This window comes from Osmerus eperlanus, chromosome 6 (genome assembly GCF_963692335.1).
Source record: "Osmerus eperlanus chromosome 6, fOsmEpe2.1, whole genome shotgun sequence".
Classification (NCBI taxonomy): domain Eukaryota; kingdom Metazoa; phylum Chordata; class Actinopteri; order Osmeriformes; family Osmeridae; genus Osmerus; species Osmerus eperlanus.
Genome location: NC_085023.1, coordinates 1,158,044 through 1,171,410, shown reverse-complemented (window position 1 = coordinate 1,171,410; position 13,367 = coordinate 1,158,044). Strand labels below are relative to the sequence as shown.

The 13,367-nt window shown below is 50.2% G+C and overlaps 1 protein-coding gene across 13 annotated transcripts in view; it reads left to right on the top strand.

Moving 5' to 3' along the window:
• The window catches only part of LOC134021842 (neurexin-1a), a 242,827-nt gene that overhangs the window by 57,869 nt on the left and 171,591 nt on the right, over positions 1-13,367 (top strand). The gene's annotated exons all lie outside the window — the stretch shown is intronic.

Below are 13,367 nucleotides of genomic sequence, written 5' to 3'. Positions count from 1 at the left end.
AAACACACACACACCCCTAACAAACACACACATATATATAACCACACACCGATACTTACATGCACACACACACCCAAACACACACTTTTTCACACAAACATGTTCACTTGCACCCAAAACCACAGTTGAATAAACATGTTCTCATTTCAGATGTTTGAAGAGTGGAACTGCACCAAAACACAGAGGCAGGCTGGCTTCAGAGCATACAGAGAATATGCTGTAAATTTTTCTTTTTCTCGTTTTATCTCTCTCTTTCTGCTGGTAGAGCCAGCCAATAAGGCAGAAGCACTTTGAAGACGGGGACAGAGGAAAACTCACCAGCCTGTTAGACCCTACACACACACACCATCCTGTTAGACCCTACACACACTCACCAGCCTGTTAGACCCTACACACACTCACCAGCCTGTTAGACCTACACACACTCACCACCCTGTTAGACCTACACACACACACACCATCCTGTTAGACCTACACACACTCACCATCCTGTTAGACCTACACACACACACACCATCCTGTTAGAACTACACACACACACCATCCTGTTAGACCTACACACACTCACCATCCTGTTAGACCTACACACACTCACCAGCCTGTTAGACCCTACACACACTCACCATCCTGTTAGACCTACACACACACACCATCCTGTTAGACCCTACACACACTCACCATCCTGTTAGACCTACACACACACACCATCCTGTTAGACCTACACACACACACACACACACACACACACACACACACACACTATCCTGTTAGACCTACACACACACACCATCCTGTTAGACCTACACACACTCACCATCCTGTTAGACCCTACACACACTCACCAGCCTGTTAGACCCTACACACACACACCATCCTGTTAGACCTACACACACTCACCATCCTGTTAGACCTACACACACTCACCATCCTGTTAGACCCTACACACACACACACACACACACACACCCTCTCTCTCACACACACACACACACACACACCCTCTCTCACACACACACTCACACACACACACACACACACACACACACACACACACACCCTCTCTCACACACACACACCCTCTCTCACACACACACACACCCTCTCTCACACACACACAAACATCCCTCCCTTCCCTCAGGTCTGTATTATTTGGAGTCAGTATTCTGGTGTGTGTGTGTTGTCTGAGCAGGGTCATGGATGTATGTGTGTGGACTTGTTTAACTACCCGTATGGGAGGTGTGGAAGAAATTGGGATTTCCTGTGTGCTTACATTATTCACTAATCAATATAACTAGTCATTGAATACTAGTTAGTATGTTCTCATGTAAGCTTGCTATTAATAAGAGTAGATTGTGTCTATCTGTCAGGGTTAATAGATGTTCGGGATCAGGAGAAAGTACTGGGTAAACGTCCTTGGTCATGACTACAAGGAGAGCGCCAACTATGATCTCTCTAGTCTGAGTGGTCATGTGTTGGGAGCTGTGAATCTCTTCCTCTGAGACTGTTGTAACGTCATTACTGCCTGACTGTCACTATCTATGTTTACATTCCTGTGCCCTATAAAAGATGGTCCTCCGGCCTTCAGAGCGGAGAGAGACCTGGTTGAGACCTAAGCTTGGTGTTGTGTTGTCATTTATGGTCAGAAGACTGGTTTTCTCTCCCAATCTGCAGATTGATAAATACTTATTAAAATCCAGAACTCAACTGAACTTAGTCACTCCGTTTATGAAGAGACGGACAAAACACTTTCTTCATCAGAGGAAACACAAGCACAGTAAACCAAGAAAAGCCTGAACCTTGTGAGGACATTGTCTTCGTTCCCCAATGTTAAGTGTTGTTTCTGGGAGGGGTACAATGACAGGAAGTGTGACGGCTCAGGGATTACAGAGCATCCGGAAAGGATTCACAGCGCTTCACTTTTTCCAAATTTCGTTATGTTACAGCCTTATTCCAAAATTGATTAACTTAATTTTTTCCTCAAAATTCTACACACAACGCTGCATTCATCTGTCACTCGATCCTGACCAGTCTCCCAGTTCCTGCCGCTGAAAACCATCCCCACAGCATGATGCTGCCACCACCATGCTTCACTGTAGGGATGGTGTTGGACAGGTGATGAGTGGTGCCTGCTTCACTCCTGACATAATGCTTGGCATTCAGGCCAAAGAGTTCAAGCCTTTCCAAATCATGTCCAATAAACTGATTTTAGCACAGGTCAACTCCGATCAAGTTGTAGAAACATCTCAACGATGATCAGTGGAAACAGGAGGCACCTGAGCTCAATTGTGAGTGTCATGGCAAAGGCTGTGAATACTTATGTACGTGTGATTTTTGTATTTTTTTATTATTGAAATAAAATGTCAAAAAACGTTTTTCATGTTATCATTATGTGGTATCATTATGGGAGTCAGGTAGCTGAGCGGTTAGGGAATCGGGCTAGTAATCTGAAGGTTGCCAGTTCGATTCCCAGCCGTGAAAAATGACGTTGTGTCCTTGGGCAAGGCACTTCACCCTACTTGCCTCGGGGGGAATGTCCCTGTACTTACTGTAAGTCGCTCTGGATGAGAGTGTTTGCTACATGACTAAATGTGGTATTGTGTGTACAATTTTAGGGAAAATTAATGTAATCCATTTTGGAATAAGGCTGTAACAATGTGGAAAAAGTGAAGCGCTGTGAATACTTGGGTGTGGGGGTTAGTGGTTAAGGTTAGGGGTTAGGTGTTAGGGTTGGGATGTTATGTGTTTGTATCTTAGTAGGTGTATGTTAGTGTGTGTGTATGCATGTATGTTAGTGTGTGTTTGTATGCATGTATGTTATGTGCTCGTATGTTAGTAGAGGCGTGTGTGTATGTTATCAAGTGGAAGGGAGGGAGCCGGCCGAGGTCAGGGAGGGAGCCGGCCGAGGTCAGGGAGGGAGCCGGCCGAGGTCAGGGAGGGAGCCGGCCGAGGTCAGGGAGGGAGCCGGCCGAGGTCAGGGAGGGAGCCGGCCGAGGTCAGGGAGGGAGCCGGCCGAGGTCAGGGAGGGAGCCGGCCGAGGTCAGGGAGGGAGCCGGCCGAGGTCAGGGAGGGAGCCGGCCGAGGTCAGGGAGGGAGCCGGCCGAGGTCAGGGAGGGAGCCGGCCGAGGTCAGGGAGGGAGCCGGCCGAGGTCAGGGAGGGAGCCGGCCGAGGTCAGGGAGGGAGCCGGCCGAGGTCAGGGAGGGAGCCGGCCGAGGTCAGGGAGGGAGCCGGCCGAGGTCAGGGAGGGAGCCGGCCGAGGTCAGGGAGGGAGCCGGCCGAGGTCAGGGAGGGAGCCGGCCGAGGTCAGGGAGGGAGCCGGCCGAGGTCAGGGAGGGAGCCGGCCGAGGTCAGGGAGGGAGCCGGCCGAGGTCAGGGAGGGAGCCGGCCGAGGTCAGGGAGGGAGCCGGCCGAGGTCAGGGAGGGAGCCGGCCGAGGTCAGGGAGGGAGCCGGCCGAGGTCAGGGAGGGAGCCGGCCGAGGTCAGGGAGGGAGCCGGCCGAGGTCAGGGAGGGAGCCGGCCGAGGTCAGGGAGGGAGCCGGCCGAGGTCAGGGAGGGAGCCGGCCGAGGTCAGGGAGGGAGCCGGCCGAGGTCAGGGAGGGAGCCGGCCGAGGTCAGGGAGGGAGCCGGCCGAGGTCAGGGAGGGAGCCGGCCGAGGTCAGGGAGGGAGCCGGCCGAGGTCAGGGAGGGAGCCGGCCGAGGTCAGGGAGGGAGCCGGCCGAGGTCAGGGAGGGAGCCGGCCGAGGTCAGGGAGGGAGCCGGCCGAGGTCAGGGAGGGAGCCGGCCGAGGTCAGGGAGGGAGCCGGCCGAGGTCAGGGAGGGAGCCGGCCGAGGTCAGGGAGGGAGCCGGCCGAGGTCAGGGAGGGAGCCGGCCGAGGTCAGGGAGGGAGCCGGCCGAGGTCAGGGAGGGAGCCGGCCGAGGTCAGGGAGGGAGCCGGCCGAGGTCAGGGAGGGAGCCGGCCGAGGTCAGGGAGGGAGCCGGCCGAGGTCAGGGAGGGAGCCGGCCGAGGTCAGGGAGGGAGCCGGCCGAGGTCAGGGAGGGAGCCGGCCGAGGTCAGGGAGGGAGCCGGCCGAGGTCAGGGAGGGAGCCGGCCGAGGTCAGGGAGGGAGCCGGCCGAGGTCAGGGAGGGAGCCGGCCGAGGTCAGGGAGGGAGCCGGCCGAGGTCAGGGAGGGAGCCGGCCGAGGTCAGGGAGGGAGCCGGCCGAGGTCAGGGAGGGAGCCGGCCGAGGTCAGGGAGGGAGCCGGCCGAGGTCAGGGAGGGAGCCGGCCGAGGTCAGGGAGGGAGCCGGCCGAGGTCAGGGAGGGAGCCGGCCGAGGTCAGGGAGGGAGCCGGCCGAGGTCAGGGAGGGAGCCGGCCGAGGTCAGGGAGGGAGCCGGCCGAGGTCAGGGAGGGAGCCGGCCGAGGTCAGGGAGGGAGCCGGCCGAGGTCAGGGAGGGAGCCGGCCGAGGTCAGGGAGGGAGCCGGCCGAGGTCAGGGAGGGAGCCGGCCGAGGTCAGGGAGGGAGCCGGCCGAGGTCAGGGAGGGAGCCGGCCGAGGTCAGGGAGGGAGCCGGCCGAGGTCAGGGAGGGAGCCGGCCGAGGTCAGGGAGGGAGCCGGCCGAGGTCAGGGAGGGAGCCGGCCGAGGTCAGGGAGGGAGCCGGCCGAGGTCAGGGAGGGAGCCGGCCGAGGTCAGGGAGGGAGCCGGCCGAGGTCAGGGAGGGAGCCGGCCGAGGTCAGGGAGGGAGCCGGCCGAGGTCAGGGAGGGAGCCGGCCGAGGTCAGGGAGGGAGCCGGCCGAGGTCAGGGAGGGAGCCGGCCGAGGTCAGGGAGGGAGCCGGCCGAGGTCAGGGAGGGAGCCGGCCGAGGTCAGGGAGGGAGCCGGCCGAGGTCAGGGAGGGAGCCGGCCGAGGTCAGGGAGGGAGCCGGCCGAGGTCAGGGAGGGAGCCGGCCGAGGTCAGGGAGGGAGCCGGCCGAGGTCAGGGAGGGAGCCGGCCGAGGTCAGGGAGGGAGCCGGCCGAGGTCAGGGAGGGAGCCGGCCGAGGTCAGGGAGGGAGCCGGCCGAGGTCAGGGAGGGAGCCGGCCGAGGTCAGGGCCAGAGCAGTGTGATGGCGATCAGGCTGGACTGGAACACAACACACAAGATAGACAAGGAATCAAATAAGATGAATCATTTTGATGTTGATGTCTCTGTCTATCTCTCTCCCTTCATATGTCTCTCTCTCTCCCTTCATCTGTCTATCTCTCTCCCTTCATATGTCTCTCTCTCTCCCTTCATCTGTCTATCTCTCTCCCTTCATCTGTCTATCTCTCTCCCTTCATCTGTCTCTCTCTCTCCCTTCATCTGTCTATCTCTCTCCCTTCATCTGTCTATCTCTCTCCCTTCATCTGTCTCTCTCTCTCTCCCTTCATCTGTCTCTCTCTCTCCCTTCATCCGTCTATCTCTCTCCCTTCATCTGTCTATCTCTCCCTTCATCTGTCTATCGATCAATACATCTCCATACCTAGCTTAATATCACTCTCCATCTCTGAGAGAGAGAGATGATGATGATACTGGATCAGTTGCCGAGCAACACTTAACAGCTTAGAGACAGGAAACTGTGTGTCTCTCAAAGGACAACACACACACACACACACACCTCCATGATCCTGTTTAAAGAACAACAAACAGTACACACACACTTACATACATACATTTACATTCACACATACAAACATACACACACACACACACATACTAACATTCACACATGCATACACACACACACACACACGACTGTCCTCTCCCTCTATCGTGTATCTTTTGCATGGTGGATACGCCAGCACTGACAAGGTCAGGGTCAGAAGCTTGTTAAAGTGCCAATACATCTGATTCATCTCTCGCACGAGCCCAGGAGATAGGGAGGGAGGAGAGAGAGAAGAGGAGAGAGAGGAGAAAGGATGAGAGAGAAGAGGAGAGAGAGAAGAGGAGAGGGGGGAGAGAGGAGAAGAAAGAGAGGAGAGGATGAGAGAGGAGAGGAGAGAGAAGGAGAGAGAGAGAAGAGGAGGGGAGAGACAGAGATGGGGAGAGAGAAGAGAGGGGGAGAGAGGAGAGAGAGAAGGGGGGAGAGAGAAAGGGAGAGAGGAGAGATAGAAGGGGAGAGAGGAGAGAGAGAAGGGGAGAGAGGAGGAGAGAGATAAGGGGAGATAGAGAGAAGAAGAGTGAGAGAGAAGGGGAGAGAGAAGGGGGAGAGAGGGGAGGAGAGAGAGGAGAGATAAGGGGAGAGAGAGACTCTCAACCTCTTGTCTTCACTGTCTAGAAAGGGAGGTGATGTGTTTGGGATCACATGCAAGTGTTGGTAGTTTTTTCTGGGTGTGTACAGGATAAACATGGCTCTGTTACTGTAGTAACACAACAAAGGAGAGAAGAGATGCATGATCACACTTCACCAGTGTACAGTTAAACAGATATTTGACAGCCTCCTCACACAAAAACACACAGGGCTACAGACGGAGGACAATCCAAGTGTCTCATTAATGTCCACAGCCCTCCACTTCCACTAATGACAACTAGAATGGTGAAGCCAATTATAGACTGTGTGTGTGTGTGTGGGAGGGGTCTGTGTGTCTCTCCTACTGCGTGTCTAACTCTAAGGGTCTACACTGACTAGCAGACACACGCAGACACAGACACACACTGAAGGGTGTTTCTAAGTAGTCTGTTCTGGAGGAAGATAGTTAGACAGTCTCACGACACACTTCTCCCTAATAGACTGTCAGTCAGAGAGAGGGAATGTGAGAAAGGGAGGAGAGAGAGAAGTAGAGAGTATAAATATACCCTGTATAAATGATCCCAGATCTTGAACGGCCAAATCCACTGAAGTCTAGCTCCCAGAATGCACCTGCTTAGAAACTCCTGCTGAACACACAAATGCACCTACACACACATTCATGCATATATCTCTACACACACACACACACAGATACCCACACACATCTGCACATATAAACACACCACTACTTGTTACACGGTATGAACTGAGGGTCATACCCAAACCGTGTGTGTGAGTCAATCTTGAACGTGACTCTGCTTTCTCTGAGTACTGTGTGTGCATCCATGTGAGCGTGTGGTCTGTGTGTGTGTGGTTTGTGTGTGTGGTTTGTGTGCGTGTGGTTTGTGTGTGTGGTTTGTGCGTGTGGTTTGTGTGTGTGTGCGTGTGGTTTGTGTGTGTGTGCGTGTGGTTTGCATTGCCAAGCCTTGGCAATGGGGGCTTTGGGACCTGTTCCAGGAATGGTAGTAAGTGCAGGAAGTTGTAGTCCCCTGGACAGGAAGTGGTAGTCCCCTGGACAGGAAGGGAGTTATTTGGATGTCACTTTTGTGTCACAGCTGAGCGGGGCTCCTGACACTCCTGATTGGATGTTGCTCGTCTGTCCTGATTAGTCAGGACATCTTTCCTCTCAGTTCCTCATACTTCTTCCCTCCTTCCTCTGCTGGAGGTAGACCTAGGACCTAGGAGTTAGGAGTCAGGAGCTAGGAGTCAGGAGCTAGGAGTCAGGAGCTAGGAGTCAGGAGCTAGGAGTCAGGATCTAGGAGTCAGGATCTAGGAGTCAGGAGCTAGGAGTCAGGAGCTAGGAGTCAGGAGCTAGGAGTCAGGATATAGGAGTCAGGATCTAGGAGTCAGGAGCTAGGAGTCAGGAGCTAGGAGTCAGGAGCTAGGAGTCAGGAGCTAGGAGTCAGGAGCTAGGACTCAGGAGCAAGGAGTCAGGAGCTAGGAGTCAGGAGTTAGGAGTCAGGAGCTTGGAGTCAGGAGCTTGGAGTCAGGAGTTAGGAGTCAGGAGCTAGGAGTCAGGAGCTTGGAGTCAGGAGCTTGGAGTCAGGAGCTTGGAGTCAGGAGCTTGGAGTCAGGAGTCAGGAGTTAGGAGCTAGGAGCTTGGAGTCAGGAGCTTGGAGTCAGGAGTTAGGAGTCAGGAGCTAGGAGTCAGGAGCTAGGAGTCAGGAGCTAGGAGTCAGGAGCTTGGAGTCAGGAGTCAGGAGTTAGGAGTCAGGAGTCAGGAGCTAGGAGCTTGGAGTCAGGAGCTTGGAGTCAGGAGTTAGGAGTCAGGAGCTAGGAGTCAGGAGCTAGGAGTCAGGATCTAGGACTCAGGAGCAAGGAGTCAGGAGCTAGGAGTCAGGAGCTAGGAGTCAGGAGCTAGGAGTCAGGAGCTAGGAGTCAGGATCTAGGACTCAGGAGCAAGGAGTCAGGAGCTAGGAGTCAGGCGCTAGGAGTCAGGCGCTAGGAGCTAGGAGTCAGGAGCTAGGAGTCAGGCGCTAGGAGTCAGGCGCTAGGAGCTTGGAGTCAGGCGCTAGGAGTCAGGCGCTAGGAGTCAGGCGCTAGGAGTCAGGAGCTAGGAGTCAGGAGCTAGGAGTCAGGAGCTTGGAGTCAGGAGCTAGGAGTCAGGAGCTAGGAGTCAGGAGCTTGGAGTCAGGAGTTAGGAGTCAGGAGCTAGGAGTCAGGAGCTAGGAGTCAGGAGCTAGGAGTCAGGAGCTTGGAGTCAGGAGCTAGGAGTCAGGAGCTAGGAGGCTGAGTTCTGTTGACTCTGAGCTGGTCTACAGGGCTTCTTCTTAAACGATCGATGCACTGACAAATTGTTGTGGACAGTACTGCCTTTATAGACTGTTTGTGTGTGTGTGTGGGGAGAAGGGGACCACCGTTCGTCCAAGTGTGTTAGTGCCTGTGTGATTGTTGCTATATAAAGCCACAGGGTTTCAGGTTTATAAGAATTGAATGATTTTTGCTCCATTTGTGCTGGTGCCTTTGACAGTGTTGTGGGCTAGCTTGTTATGAGGTGTAGTATCTCCTCTGCAGCCAGGCTGATGGCTCCCACACCCCCAAACAAGTCCCGGTCGGACAGATTCACCCAGCACTCGCCCAGCACTACAGCTCTCAGGTACAGTTTACTATTAAGGTTAGAGAAACGACAAGCGGAGTACATTGTCTGGACACGTAGATATATATATATATATATATATATGTGTGTGTGTGTGTGTGGTAGGGATGCTCATGATTAATCATGAATCAATTAATTGCTGTTAAGAATTTAACCGGTTAAAAATGTATTAACCGATAACGTCTCCATTGTTAATCTAGAAATGGCAGTAACTGCGCCCCAGTGTTTCCGCTATATTCCTCATTAACCCCGCTGCTTCAGAATGGTTTGAAATATCATTAAGTCGTGACTTTACGACTGCAGAGCTATCCGCCCTATGGAACTCAAACGAAGCTGTTCACACTAGACGCGCATTTTTCTGCACCAGTCACCAAGCCTGTACCCTTCTCTGAGCTTTCCTTTTTCACATTGAAAGCTGACATAAACATTGCATAGGCTTAATTTAGGCAACTTGCTGCTCCAACAGCCATCGCAACAGCATCCCAACGTAATGTGGCAACATTTGTCTTTTTTGCCGTAAGCTAGTCTTTGTAAAATAGGCTACGTGCTGTGGGTCATACAACTCCACGTAGGCCTATGCTACTCAACTTTGATTAATAACTTTGCAATTTTGCAACTTTTCAATCTTCCAAAATTTCTCAGCTGGTTTGTGATGTAAGGTTTTGGTGTCCCTTCTGCTTGAGTGTATGCCAGTTTGCCTATCTCAATCTTAAACACACCGTTTAGAAACAATGAAATAATATGTTTTTTATTTTTTAATGTATATATTTTTAAAATTAATTAATCGGATATCGTTTTTTCGGGGGAAACATATGGTTGGCCGTTTGTTACCAGCGCAGTGAAGTTGGGTGTTAAGTGATTCATAGATGCCACCTACGTCACTACCAAATAGAACGCCGCCATATTCACCACCGATCCCGCCCAGTATGGCCGCACACACTGCCCATTTGAATGAGAGACAGAGACAGAGATATCTGGAGTTCCTTATTTGTTACCCCCAGTTTTCTTTTGTCCCTTATTATCTGCCCCAGGCTTGCCCCATTTGGCTTTCCATGATATATTACATTTATCTTGTGCATAACCCCTCCCCATACAGTGGGGAGGGGTTGAAGGCTTTCAAGAGTACGAATGATTATCAATATGCTGTGGCTGGATGGGTGAGAAGCGTGAAAGTGCTGCACCTGGCCACCAAGGATTTATATTTAATCATGGGAAATTTAAGTATTATAAAAAACATCTAATGTATGATTTTGGTGGTAGTTTACTCTGACTAGGTAGCGAGTTGTTAGCTAAGTGGATAACAGCTAGCTAGCACTCATCTTAGTGCCACTTAGCTCACGGCTAGCTGTCATTAATCTGGATAATGTTCTTTAATGTCAGATGTGTTTATACTCATTGAAAGAACATGAAGGTAAGGGAAAGAAGTGATTTTGTCTTTTTGAACAGTTTGTGGTGGGTTACTCTGATCATTGTTGATGTCAGTGCTGCAAGTGAGTCGGTCGGTAATATCGCGGCGCAAAGCTACAGTGATGTCAGGAGAAACTAAACAAATAGGCTATAGCCTACAACTAATGTAGTAAAATATTAATAACATGTTTGTTTATCCAAATATATCATATAATATGGTGTATTTTATCATCCTGCAATGGAATTTGCAAGCGGCTCGTGGAAAAATTCGACCAGCTGCCGAAACAATCTCTGCAGTGTGAGCCGAGCGCTTTGCAGCGCTTTGCAGCAGCGCTCTTTCCCGTCTATGAAGGCTTTGGTGCCTACGAAGTAGGCTTTGAGACCCTTTTCATGTGCCGCCTTGACTGCTGGCCATAGCTGTTTCCTTGATTCTTTGTCGGAGGACGTGAGATCTTCCTTGAATTGCAGACCATTCTTCAGGAGGTAGTTATTCTTCTTAGAACATTTCCATATTGAATCCCTTGCCTTTCTGGAGGTGAAACGTATGACGACAGGACGTGGCAGTTTTCTGCCATCTTCGAGCTTTCTTCCTATACGATGGATGGACTACATCAATGTCCCTTACAGTGGTATTTCCTTCATCTTCTGGCAATATCTTTCTGCAGATCTCTTTCGTTTTTTCTTTTATATTTTTCTCTTCTGGCCCCTTCGACCATACCGAGAAGTCTGAGGCATCATCTACGGCTATAGCGTTCAGCCTCATTAGTCTTATTTACTAAATTGGCGATTGTCTTCTCATGTTGTTCTACCTTCTTTTGGAGATGGCTGTTCTCTTCTTTAAGAGTTTTAACCTCTTCCACCGTGAATTCAATGGATTTTTGAAGATTGACAATGCTAACTGTGTTTCTTTTCACAATTTCTTCAATATGGTCGGCTCTTTCGTTGATTTTGGCTGTTAGGACGCTGATAATGTTATCCTGTACCTCACACAAAGAAGGTTCACTTCGCTTCTTCTTTGAAGCATTCTGTTTGATGGGAGTGACTGGGGAAGAATCACAAACACCACCAGCCTCAGCACTACAAGCATAAGAATGAGTATCCTTGATCTTTCTTTTTTCCAAAGCGATAGCGGCCTCCGTACCTTCAATCTCGTAGGGCCGTTCCATTTTAGAGATTAGGCAAATATGCTAGTACAAATTACGTCGATATCAAAAGCTATTTTAAAAGATGTATAGGTCGTTTTAATGTACAAGAAATAGTTTTTTATGCAAAAATCAATTAACAAAAAATTACTGCGGGTACATCCAAAGAAAAAAGTTCAGCTCGACATAACACAACTTGTCATTCCGACGCCATCTTGGCCCCTCAAAGAGTGAGAACCAGACCCTCGCTCCTCGGATTGAGGCAACGGGCCCGGTGGATGTAGGTGGTATTGCATTTCCGGTTAGGTACCTGTCTCGTCCGTCGTCGATTTTATTCTATTAACTCCAGTCAACATATCCAAAACTATCTCCCGCAATAATGTCTGTTCTATTTTCGAATCTGGCTCATACTACTAGCTTTCTCATAGATTTTTAGATTTTTAAGTTTGAAACCAATCCGAAATGGGTAAACTAGCAACGCATTTATTTGTTTACGTTAAGAAAAGTTGTCTGGAACTGTGCTCGCAGATACGAACAGGGGACGAGCACAAAAGTGAACATTAGCCGATCGCTGATTTACCTGAGCTGAATGAGCACAAGGAGAAAGGGCTTCATACAGTTGCCTGCCTTAGCTGTAGCCAGTTTTACAAATGTTTGCACACATACATGACGGTTGTTTGTAGAGTTTATTTCTGTAATTTTAAAGCAGATTTAACAATTTTGTAATGAACTTTATTATGTTCATGACATGACAAACGTATTTATAGCCTAATATAGTGATATTGTGGCATGCTAAGGCTTCATTATAGGTTGTCTTCTTGAGCAAAGACAAAGATGAGTAAGTCATGTCTGATAACCACAATATTGTTAAAGTTATGCAATGTTATGTCAGTTAACACCACAATGATGGCATTAACAATAACTGTAAGCTAGTAATAGTAAAGCAACACTCATCATCATTGCTTTGCCGAGCTAGAACAGCGACGGAGCCAGATATTCAAGTTTACAGTTTCTGTAAACTTGTAAATATTCAAGTCTTACACAATACTTAAGTAGTCATACTAAAAACACGATGCAAAAAGAACAATGTATATTTGGTGAGTCTGAGTCGTATGTGAAACATATGTTCCATCTAGAATAGGCCTATATTTCCAAGAACCAAGTGAAAGTAATACTATACAGTACTAATAGCATTAATTTTCGTAAAGTTCACATGATGTACAGTACCAGTCAAAAGTTTGGACACATTTTCCCATTTGACTGGCACTGTATTTGCTTCTTGACCGGACGTGTACCCCCCATTCTGCCAGTTTTCTAACTCCACTGCAATGCCTTAGCTCACAAACTCGCCACTGGTTGTCGCAAAGTATGACGTGTCCAGCTAGTTGCGAGCGTGTACGAGCCTCGGAGCTAGGAGCTTAGTGAGCCACTGTTCTGTGCAAGACCGGACGAGACGGAACTGGAAAGATGGCGCGGTCCATTTTGCGCTCTCGCCTGCCTCACTGCGCCACTGAGCACTTTCCATAGAAATGAATTGGGACGTCATCTTTAAAGACCTCCGTAGGTTGCAAGCGGGGCAAGAAGCAACTCTACAAAGATTTATTTTTTTCGCAGTAAAACAAATATAAATGAATTGAAATCAATTTGTGGCTGTCAATTTGTTTTGGTGTTGGGTCGCCACAAATAAATCAACGTATGGGAAACACATTGACATTCAATGTGCATGTAGATTTTTGTATGTAGATACAGTATGTACTGTATGTGTATGTAGATATAAAAGTGTACATGGTAGAAGGACCCAAGCCGGAGGACAGGTAAGCTGGGGACAGTCTGCATCTAATCACCCAGGTGAGGAACTGAACCAAAACTTTCAGGATTAGCTCTGCTTCATGAATGGAACCATGTTTAGGTGAATGAAAGTGGTGGTGTAGAGCTGGGT